Below are 9,923 nucleotides of genomic sequence, written 5' to 3' on the forward strand. Positions count from 1 at the left end.
TTTTATCTTTATGTTAAATATAAATGATGAAGCACAATGTATAAAGATTATTTTCAAACATATTACTTTGTGATGGCAAAAAGAATAATTCTGAGTGTAGGAAACATTTTATCAAACAAATCATATTTTGAACTAAAAGGAATCAGAGATGCATTGCATTAAATGTGTATCTATGGGTTCATGTCATTCTTAAACTTGTTGTTGTTATATAAAATAATTAAACTATTTCCAGAAGAATGAAAACCTGAATACTAACAAGAAAATTTTTAAAATACCCACAAAAATATACCATATTTTTTAAAAGTCTTTTTATATTTTAAGTTAAAATATTTCAATTAAATTATTTCCATTAATTGGATTTTATTAGTCAATGTTTTCCAGTTTTTCTTTTTTTAATTATTAAATATCCAATGCTTTTAATTCTCTGTTTAGTTTCATATATTATTTCAGTTATAAATTAAGCAGTCATGTTATTTGAATTAACATACAGGTTTTCATTTTTAAATAGATTTTTTAATATTCATATATAATTTCTCTTCTAATTCTTTAGTGCATTTTCTCCAATCTTATCAAGGTGATATTGGATTTCAGAGATTCATGAGTGAAAAAATACTTTTTTTCTTCTTTAGTCTTTCCTTAATTTGGTATTGAATGCTTTTTTAAAATATGTGTTTGCTCTAATAGCTACTTTACTCTTCTATTAAACATACTTGTAGGTTCCTGAAGAATTGTTTTCTACTTTTAAAACTATGTTAAAATGCAAAATTGCTCTTTCAGAGAAACAAAAAAAAGCAAAATAACTCTACCAATCACAGAATGATTATCTTCTAAAACTGCTCAGGTACTCTTCTTTATCTAGAGTAAAATAATTGACACTGCTTCCACATTCTTCATGTACAGTGCTTGATTTTAAAAATGAAAATAAACAGAAAAGCAGGTAAAATGCATAAAGCAATCTCTATATTCTCTATTTTTATATTACTAAAATAACAATAATGAACATTTCATCCAAAGTGATAAAAGAAAAATGTCATCTTTAAGTCTTATTTACTGTTTGTATCTTAAATCATATTTCTAGTCATTCTAATATTTTTAAAACTAAAATAACACCATTATTTTACTTACTTTTAGCAGTATATGTTTGTTCTTTTTCATTATGAGAGATGAATATATTCATTAGATAATTTTATAATGAAGTAAATAAATATGAGTCAGTTTAATTCAAAGCAAAGATCCAAGCTTTTAGTATTTTATTAATGCATATTGCCTTCACAAATATCTCAACTCAAAGTAATATCTAATTCTGGTATAATGAGAGTTTCTAATACACTTATATTTTAAGTACTAGATAGTCTATAATCCCACATTGTTAAACCTTCACAAAGATAATCATAACTGAGATGATTAGGTTTAAACTTGGGAGATATTTATTAGTTTCTAATTATTTAGAAGGAATAAATGCTTCTCTAAGGGAAAGCTAGAGGGCTAGTGTCCCTAGAGTAAAATAAGAAAGATGAAAATATTCAGAAGAGTCTAAAATACATCATCTGACATTTTGTCTTTATTATTTAATTTCAAAATAATTTTAAAGAATCAAAGAAGATGGCATAAATTATCATTAGGTTTATCACATTCACAAAACACTCATCTCAAGACAACTGTGCAGATACTGAAAACAAGTAGCTTGTATTGATAATACAAAAAGAAAATAGATAATACAAACTTTCCTTTTACATTTCCTCCTACACAAGTAAGTCTATCATTGTTTTTGTTGTTGTTATTATGAGCCATCAAGTCACATGCAACTCACAGTGACCCTATGTACATTAGCTTTGAACCCTGTCCTATACTGAACTAGTCTCACTGACTCTAACACACCTAATCCCATTGCCCTAGTTACTTGGTCAATCCATCTGATCTGAGATCTTCCTCTCCTGTCCTGTCCCTCCACCTTTCAAAGCATGATGTCCTTCTGCAATGACCGGAATCTCCTGGCCATGTGCCCAAAGTATGTGAGATGGAGCTTCAAAATCCTTGCCTTCAATGAGAAACTTGGTTTTACCCTCCACAAGACAGCACTATTTGTTTTCCTGGCAATTCATATCATGTTTAATACTCTTCTCCAGCTCCACAACCCAAAGGCATTAATTCTACTGTCATCCTTAGCCATTGTTCAGCTCTCTGATGCATAGGAAGTAATTGTGAAGACCATGGCCTGGATCAAGTGCACCTAGACTGACATTCTAGCTCTTTAACACTTTGAAGAGGTCTCTGATAGCAGATTTCCTCCAAAACAATCTTTTGATTTCCTGACTGTTGGCACCAAAAGTATTCATAGTGGAGCCAAGCCATCTGAATTTGTTAACAACTTCAATCTCTTCTCCATCCATCCACTGTGGTGCTGCCAATTGATTGATCCAGAGGTGTGAATATTTGTCTTCTTGAGATTAAGTTTCAATCCATATTGAAGTCCTTTACTTTCTGCAGCAAACATATCAAGCCCTTCTCAGTTTCAGCAAGCAAGATTGTTATCATCTGCATAACACAGATTGTTGATGAATCTTCCTCCAATCCTGATATGCCACACTCCACCTCATAAAATCCTGCCCCCTGAATGATCTGTTCCACATACAGATTGACTCATTGCTGACACACTCCCTTCCTAATTTTGAACTATGCAGTGTTTCCTTGCTCTGTTTTGATGACTATGTCCTGGGGAAAGTAGAAGTTTTGCATGAGCACAATCAGATGTTCTGAAATTCCCATTCTTCTCAAGATTAGCCACATTTTTTATGACCTACACAGTAAAATGTCTTTGTATAGCCAATGCAACACAATAGACATTATTCTGATACTCTTCACTTTCAATCAAGATCTATCTAACATTGACAACATCTTTAGTGCCACAGCTTCTTATAAATCCTGTTTGTATTTCTAATAGTTTTCTGTAGATGTACTGCTACTTCAGTCATCTTTTGATAACTTCAGCAGAATTTTGCTTGTTTATGATATTAGTGATATTTTTCAATAATGTCCATGCTCTGTTTGATCACCTTTTTTGGGGATAAGAAAAAATACTAATCTCTTACAGTCAATTGGTCAGCTAGTTTTCCTCCAGGTATCTTGGTACAACTTGGTAAGTGTGTCCAGTACAGCATCTGTTTGTTGATATATGTCAGTTCATATGCTATCATACATACAAGTCCAGTGTATAGCATTATCACTCACATATATACACCAACAACCAGATCCAAATAGGAAGAAATGGTCTATCACTAGAATAGCATTTAAGCACCTAATAAAAGCACTCCTACATCATATTAAAAATAGAGCTCCACACAACTGGGTTCAATATTAGAGGGCAAAAAAACCCTTCTACATAATATTATGATTTAAGAATTAATACTTTCTTCAGTGGGTTTGAGCACATCTTAGATTATGAGGATGGCTTAGAATAGGGCAAGGATTAGATCTGTTGTTGATAGAATTGCTGTGAGTCATAGAGAGAGCTCTGTTGGCCTAGGGTATAGAAAGTTATGCTACCAAGTCAAAAGTGGGTGATTTTAATCTGCAGCCCTCAGGCCTGGTTTCAATTGGTTTTGGTCAAACTTTCTTCTAAGTGACATAGCACTGGCCTGTCCATTTGCTGTTGTTGTTGTTGTTATGTGCCGTCGAGTCACCTGCGACTCATAGCGACCCTATGTACAACAGCCCTGAACTCCTCTCTGTCCTGTGCCAATCACACTGTCTCTGACACTCCCATCCCAATTATCCCAGTCACTGAATCAATCCACCTCATAGAGGGCCTTCCTCTCCTGCGCTGTCCCTCCACCCTCCCAAGCATGATGTCCCTCTCCAAGGACCGGTCTCTCCTCACAACATGTCCAAAGTATGTTAGACGGAGCCTCAGAATCCTTGCCTCCAAGGAGTAGCTTGGTTTACTCCTCTCCAAATATTTGTTCTCCTCATGGTCCATGGTACGTTCAATACTCTTCTCCAGCACCACAGCTCAAAAGCATCCACTCTCCTTCTGTTCTCCCTAGTCATTGTCCAACTCTCTTATGCATAACAAGTGATTGCGAAGACCATGGCCTGTATCAGACGCACCTTAGTCTCCAGAGAGACACCATTGCTCTTCAGTACTTTGGAGAGGTCCCTAACAGCAGACTTTCCCATGGCAATGCGTCTTTTAATTTCCTGGCTGCTGGTGCCAAGACTGTTGACTATGGAGCCAACCATTTGCTGTGCAGAGGTAAATTATGGTTGTTGTAATGCTAAACACAGTGACACTGTTGTATCGAATGTGCTAATGGTTTCTTATGGTGGGCAGTGTTTGGTGGAGCTCCCAGATTAAAACAGAAACAGCATCTACTTCTGCAATAGCTTGCAACTGGAAACTATTAGAGAAATGATGAAATTTATGTAACTGTTCAAGTCTTTTGTTCATAGGGTCACTATCAGTCATCTACAACTCTATGGCACTTACCAACAACAACCACCTCTATATAGCAAATTGACAGACAAGTGTGATGCCACTTAGAAGAATGCTTGACTAAAACCAGGCCTGAAAGCCACAGAGTACATTAATAAATAATAATAATAATAAATAATAATAATAACATATTCTTATTCTTATTATTATTTACTATGACCAAATGGGATTCATAACAGGTATGCAAGGATGGTTCAACATAAGAAAAACAACCAGTATAATTCATCACATTAACAAAGGAAAGAACAAGAAACACATGATCTTATCAATTGATTCAGAAAAGGCTTTTGACAAAATCCAACACCCTTTCCTGATTAAAATACTCAACGAAATAGGAATACAGGACAAATTCTTCAGCATAGTAAAAATTATATATGCAAACTCAAGAGCCAACATTGTTCTCAATGGAGAGAGATTAAAGGCATTTCCCTTGAGAACAGGAACTAGGAAAGTCTTCCCACTATCAAGTCTCTTATTCAATATTATATTGGAAGTCTTAACGATAGCAATAAGACAAGAGAAGGAAATAAGAGGTATCCAAATTGGCAAAGAGGAGGTAAATTTCTCTCTATATGCAGGTGATATGATAATATACTTAGAAAACCCTAAAGACTCAGCAAGAAAACTACTGGACATAGTTGACCAGTTCAGCGAACTGGCAGGATACAAGATCAAGATACAAAACTCAATGGAATTTCTCCACAGTGACAAAGAGAATACAATACTGGAGCTAAGAAAAACAATACCAATCACAATAGCTGGTCATGAGATTAAATATTTGAGTAAAGCTAATTAGAGACACAAAGACCTATTCAAAGAAAATTACAAAACATTACTACAAGAAACAAAAAGAGACATGGAGAAATGGAAGAATATGCTATGATTATGGATAGGATCATAGTTTGAAAATGATAGTTCTACCAAAGGCAATTCTATACGTTCAATGCAATCCCAATTTAAATACCAATTCCATTCTTCAATGCGATGGAAAAGGCAATTTCCAAATTCTTCTGGGATGGAAAGAGACCCTAAATAAGCAAAAGACTCCTAAAAAAGAGAAAGGTAGGGGGCATCCCACTCCCTAATGAAATCCTACTACACAGCCATGAAGGTCAAGACAGCATGGTACTTGTACAGTGACAGACAGGCACATAGATCAATGGAATAGAAGAACCCAGAAATCAGCTCATCTACCTATGATTATTTGATTTTTGACAAGGAGATTAACTCAGTTATTTGGGGAAATGAAAGCCTCTTTAACAAATGGTGTTGGCAAAATTGAAAAACTATCTGTAGAAAACTCAAGCAAGATCCACACCTCACACCATACACAAAAACCAACTCAAAGTGGGCCAAGGACCTAGCAGTAAAGCCAAGGATTGGAAACTTCATCAGAGAAAAGCATGGAAGAACTCTAGAAGCTCTAATTCACAAAATGAACAGTCTCTCAAGCATCTTGAAAAACCTACAACCAGGAGAGAATAAAACAGATGAATAGGAACTTCTAAAAATAAAATCCCTATGCAATCAAAAAACTTCTCCAACAGCATAAAAAGGAAAGCCACAGACTGGGAAAAAAATATTTGCTAGTGACATGTCATAATTGGGATGGGAGTATCAGAGACAATGAGATTGGCACAGGACAGAGCAGAGTTTAGGGCTGTTGTACATAGGGTCACTATAAATTGCAAGTGACTCGATGGCACATAACAACAACAACAACAGTGACATGTCTGTAAGCGACTTATATTTAGAATTTATAGAATACTCCAGCACCTCAACAAGATAAAAGTAAACAACCCTATTGCAGAATGTTCACAGAATATGAACAAACACCAAAGCAGATGTTCAGATGGTGAATACATGAAGAAATGTTCAAAATTCCTAGCTTTAAGAGAGATGCAAATCAAAACAATTATATCATCAACACAGTAACAATAGCAAAGTTCAACAGAGCAGCAAACAACAAATTGGAACCCGTATTCACTGCTGGAGGGAGTGAACCTCTCCCATAGTAACCACTATGTAATGCGGTATGACAATTTCTCAAAAAGCTTGAAATAAAAATACCATTTGACCCAGAAATTCCACTACTGGGAATAATCCCTTAAGAAACCAGAACTGCCACCCAAACTGTTATATTCATACCCAAGTTTATTGCTGCATTGTTCATAATAGCAAAAGAGATGGAAGCAACTCAAGTGCCCATCAATAAATGAATGGATATAGAAGCTGTGGTATATTCACATGATGTAATACTATGCAACACTGAAAAATAAGGAACTCATAAAATATTATACAAAATGGGTGACCCTGGAGGACGTTATGATGAGTGAATGTCTCAAATATGCATAATTCCCCTGTTATAAAACAGGACTTTCATTGGGAGTAGAGAGCAAACTAAGAAAAGAGGGGATAAATAAGGAACAGTGCTTTGAAAAACAGTGCCTTGGAGGGGGACAAAATGCTTGAAAGGATGGAGGATCCGCGAAGGAGAGGAACACCCTTAACTAGTTGGATATACATAATTAATGCTGCAATGAGTTCTAGTGTGTCAGGAAGTATGAAGATGGCACAGGATAGGATGAATTGTAATCTGTTGTTCATAGGGTCGTTATGAGTCGTACTCTACTCCACAGCACCTAAATAACAGACAACAAATACCATTGTCATGTAGTAAAAATTGACTCATAGCTAACCCTTCAGCAAGTTTCCAGATGGCATCAATTGCACAGAAAGAAATTGCCCTTCTTTCTTTTTCATAGCAGTCAAGCATCTAGCTTTAGGTTGGTAGCACAATTCCTAATCCACTAGACCACCTGAGCTCTCTTATGTATAAATAGATAGGTTGATGGGAGGAAGGAAAGAAGGGAAAGAGGGAGAAGGAAGGAAGGAGGAAAGAAAGGGGGAAGGGAGAGATGGAGGAAGGGAGGGAGGAAGGGGGAAGGAAGAGAAAGCAGGGAAGGAAGGGAAGGGGAAAAAATGAAGGAATGGAAGAAAGAGAGAAGGAAAGGGAGCAGGCATGTGAGGGAGGAGAAGAAAAGAACAGGAAGAAAATACAAAAAGGACAGACTAGGTAATTTGTAAAAGTGAATAGTTTAATTCTTATCACATATCTGTATAATATCATTGACAAATACAAATAAGACTGAAATAATAATATTCTTATAGCATATACTTATTTAAAAATACATGAAATTTTTCTAAACATATATTTTATAATTTTAATTTTTACCATATCATTTTTTTCATATTTTATAGGGCATTTGTGGCATGCTCTATATAGTTTTATGCTACTACTTCAAAAGTGCTATTTTTCTATAAATTCAAATCTGCCCGAAGCTCTGCAGGTAAAGATAGACAATCTTTCCTGTCCAATTTATATCCTCAGAAAACTCACTAGTGTCACCCACAATCCAATTCTGACTCAGTCTCAATAAGTGATGTGATTATGTTAAAAAGGGAAGAGAAAATATTTTTCATTGAATACATAAAAAATAATAGTATTTCCATTTAAACACATAGGAATATATAAAAAAATAATAGTATTTCTATTTAAACACATAGCCATAGAGTGAAAACAACAAAAACCAAAAAAAACCCCATTATGGCATAGTAAAAAAAAATAGTATGTGATATTTTTTAACTGATGGATCAGATAATTCATTTCCACCAGAATATATTTTAGCAATAAAAAACAAACATTAAAATGTATTTAGCTACTATGTTATTTTAATTGGCACTCATGTAACAGTTCTGAGTTTAATTTTAGCATTCAGTAGATTAGTAATTATATTAATGTTGAGTCTTAGAAAGTTAACATTAGTTTAAAAAAAGGAAGATTCAAATACAAAAACAACTAATCGGTGTTGTGGAATTAGAATCAAAACAATCTATATAAGCTATTGATCTTTTAAAACTGTGTTATTTGAAAGATCTTAGGAAAAGTCATAATAACACTTACACATACTTTGTTAACATATCTTGTAAATAGTATTTCCTTTTAGGACCAAATTTCCTTAGACAAATAATTGATATGAAATCTGGAGCAGAGTAAAACAAAATTACTTTTGAATATTTGTACATTAGTACATTCAGAAACTATTGCATAAATTCTCAACACAAGAGCTTCCTTGAAAATAAAATTTGTAAAGCATTGAATTTGAAAAGAATATTTTTTCTGTTATTGACATAAAGCAGGAATAGTTTATATTTGACCCTCCAGAGAGTGATCCGAAGCCCAAGGTTGTACAGATTTCCCAGCTTGCATCCTTGGAATTGTTGGTCAATATGAACCACCACCAGAGGTGTTCCCTTTGGATAGCAACCAACTCCCTATGGACTACATCAGTAAAGGTCCTATGAAAAAGAATAATTGTCTTAAAATAAATAATTATAATACTAAACTAATATATTTGTTGTTGTTATGTGCTACCGAGTCACCTGTGACTCATAGTGACCCTATATGTACAATAACCCTAAACCTTGATCTATCCCTTGCCAATCTTACTGTCTCTGACACACCTATTCCCATTACCCCAGTAAGTGAATCAATCCATCTCATTGAGGGTCTTCCTCTCCTGCGTTGTCCCTTCACCCTCCCAAGGATGACTTCCTTCTCCAAGGACTGATCCCTCCTTGCAACATGCCCAAAGTATGTCAGACAAAGCTTGAGAATCCTTGGCTCAAAGGATTCAGCTTCACCCTCTTCAGGATGAACTTGTTTGTTCTCCTAGCAGTCCATTGCATATTCAACACTCTTGTCTAGCACCACAGCTCAAGGGCATCAACTCTCCTTCTATCATTCCCTAGTCCTTGTCCAACTCTCTGATACATAGCAAGTAATTGCAAAGACCATGGTCTGTATTAGGTGCACCTTATTCTCCAGACTGGCATCGTTGTTCTTCAGTACCTATATAACACTACATAAATTGGAACTCTGGTGACCTAGTGGTAAAAAGTTTACTGCAATCCTGAAAGCACACATTTCAATTTTACCAGCTGCTCCGCTGGAGAAGGTGAGCAATCTCCTTCTGTGCAAATAAGTGCCTCTGAGAACCCACTTGAGGGTCAGCTATGGATTGATTCCAACTTGATGGTACACAAAAAACAACAACTTAAATGTAAGCAATTATGTCATTTTCAACACTAAGGTTAGTCTGATTCAAGCCATGGTCTTTCTGATCATTTGCTATGCATCTGAGAGATGAATAATAAGAATGAGAGAATGAGAATTGAAGCCTTTGAACTGTGGTGTTAGAGAAGATTGTTGAATATCCCTCAATTGCCAAAAGAACAAATAAATATATCTTAGAGAAAGTGCATTCAGAGTGCTCCTTGGAGGCAAAGATGCTAAAGCTTTGTCTCACATACTTTGGGCATGTTACCAAGAGAAGTTATTTCTTGGAGAAATGGAGGATTGGCAAAAAAA

This window comes from Elephantulus edwardii, unplaced genomic scaffold (genome assembly GCF_000299155.1).
Source record: "Elephantulus edwardii isolate Elephantulus edwardi_28Jun2011 unplaced genomic scaffold, EleEdw1.0 scaffold00030, whole genome shotgun sequence".
Lineage (NCBI taxonomy): Eukaryota > Metazoa > Chordata > Mammalia > Macroscelidea > Macroscelididae > Elephantulus > Elephantulus edwardii.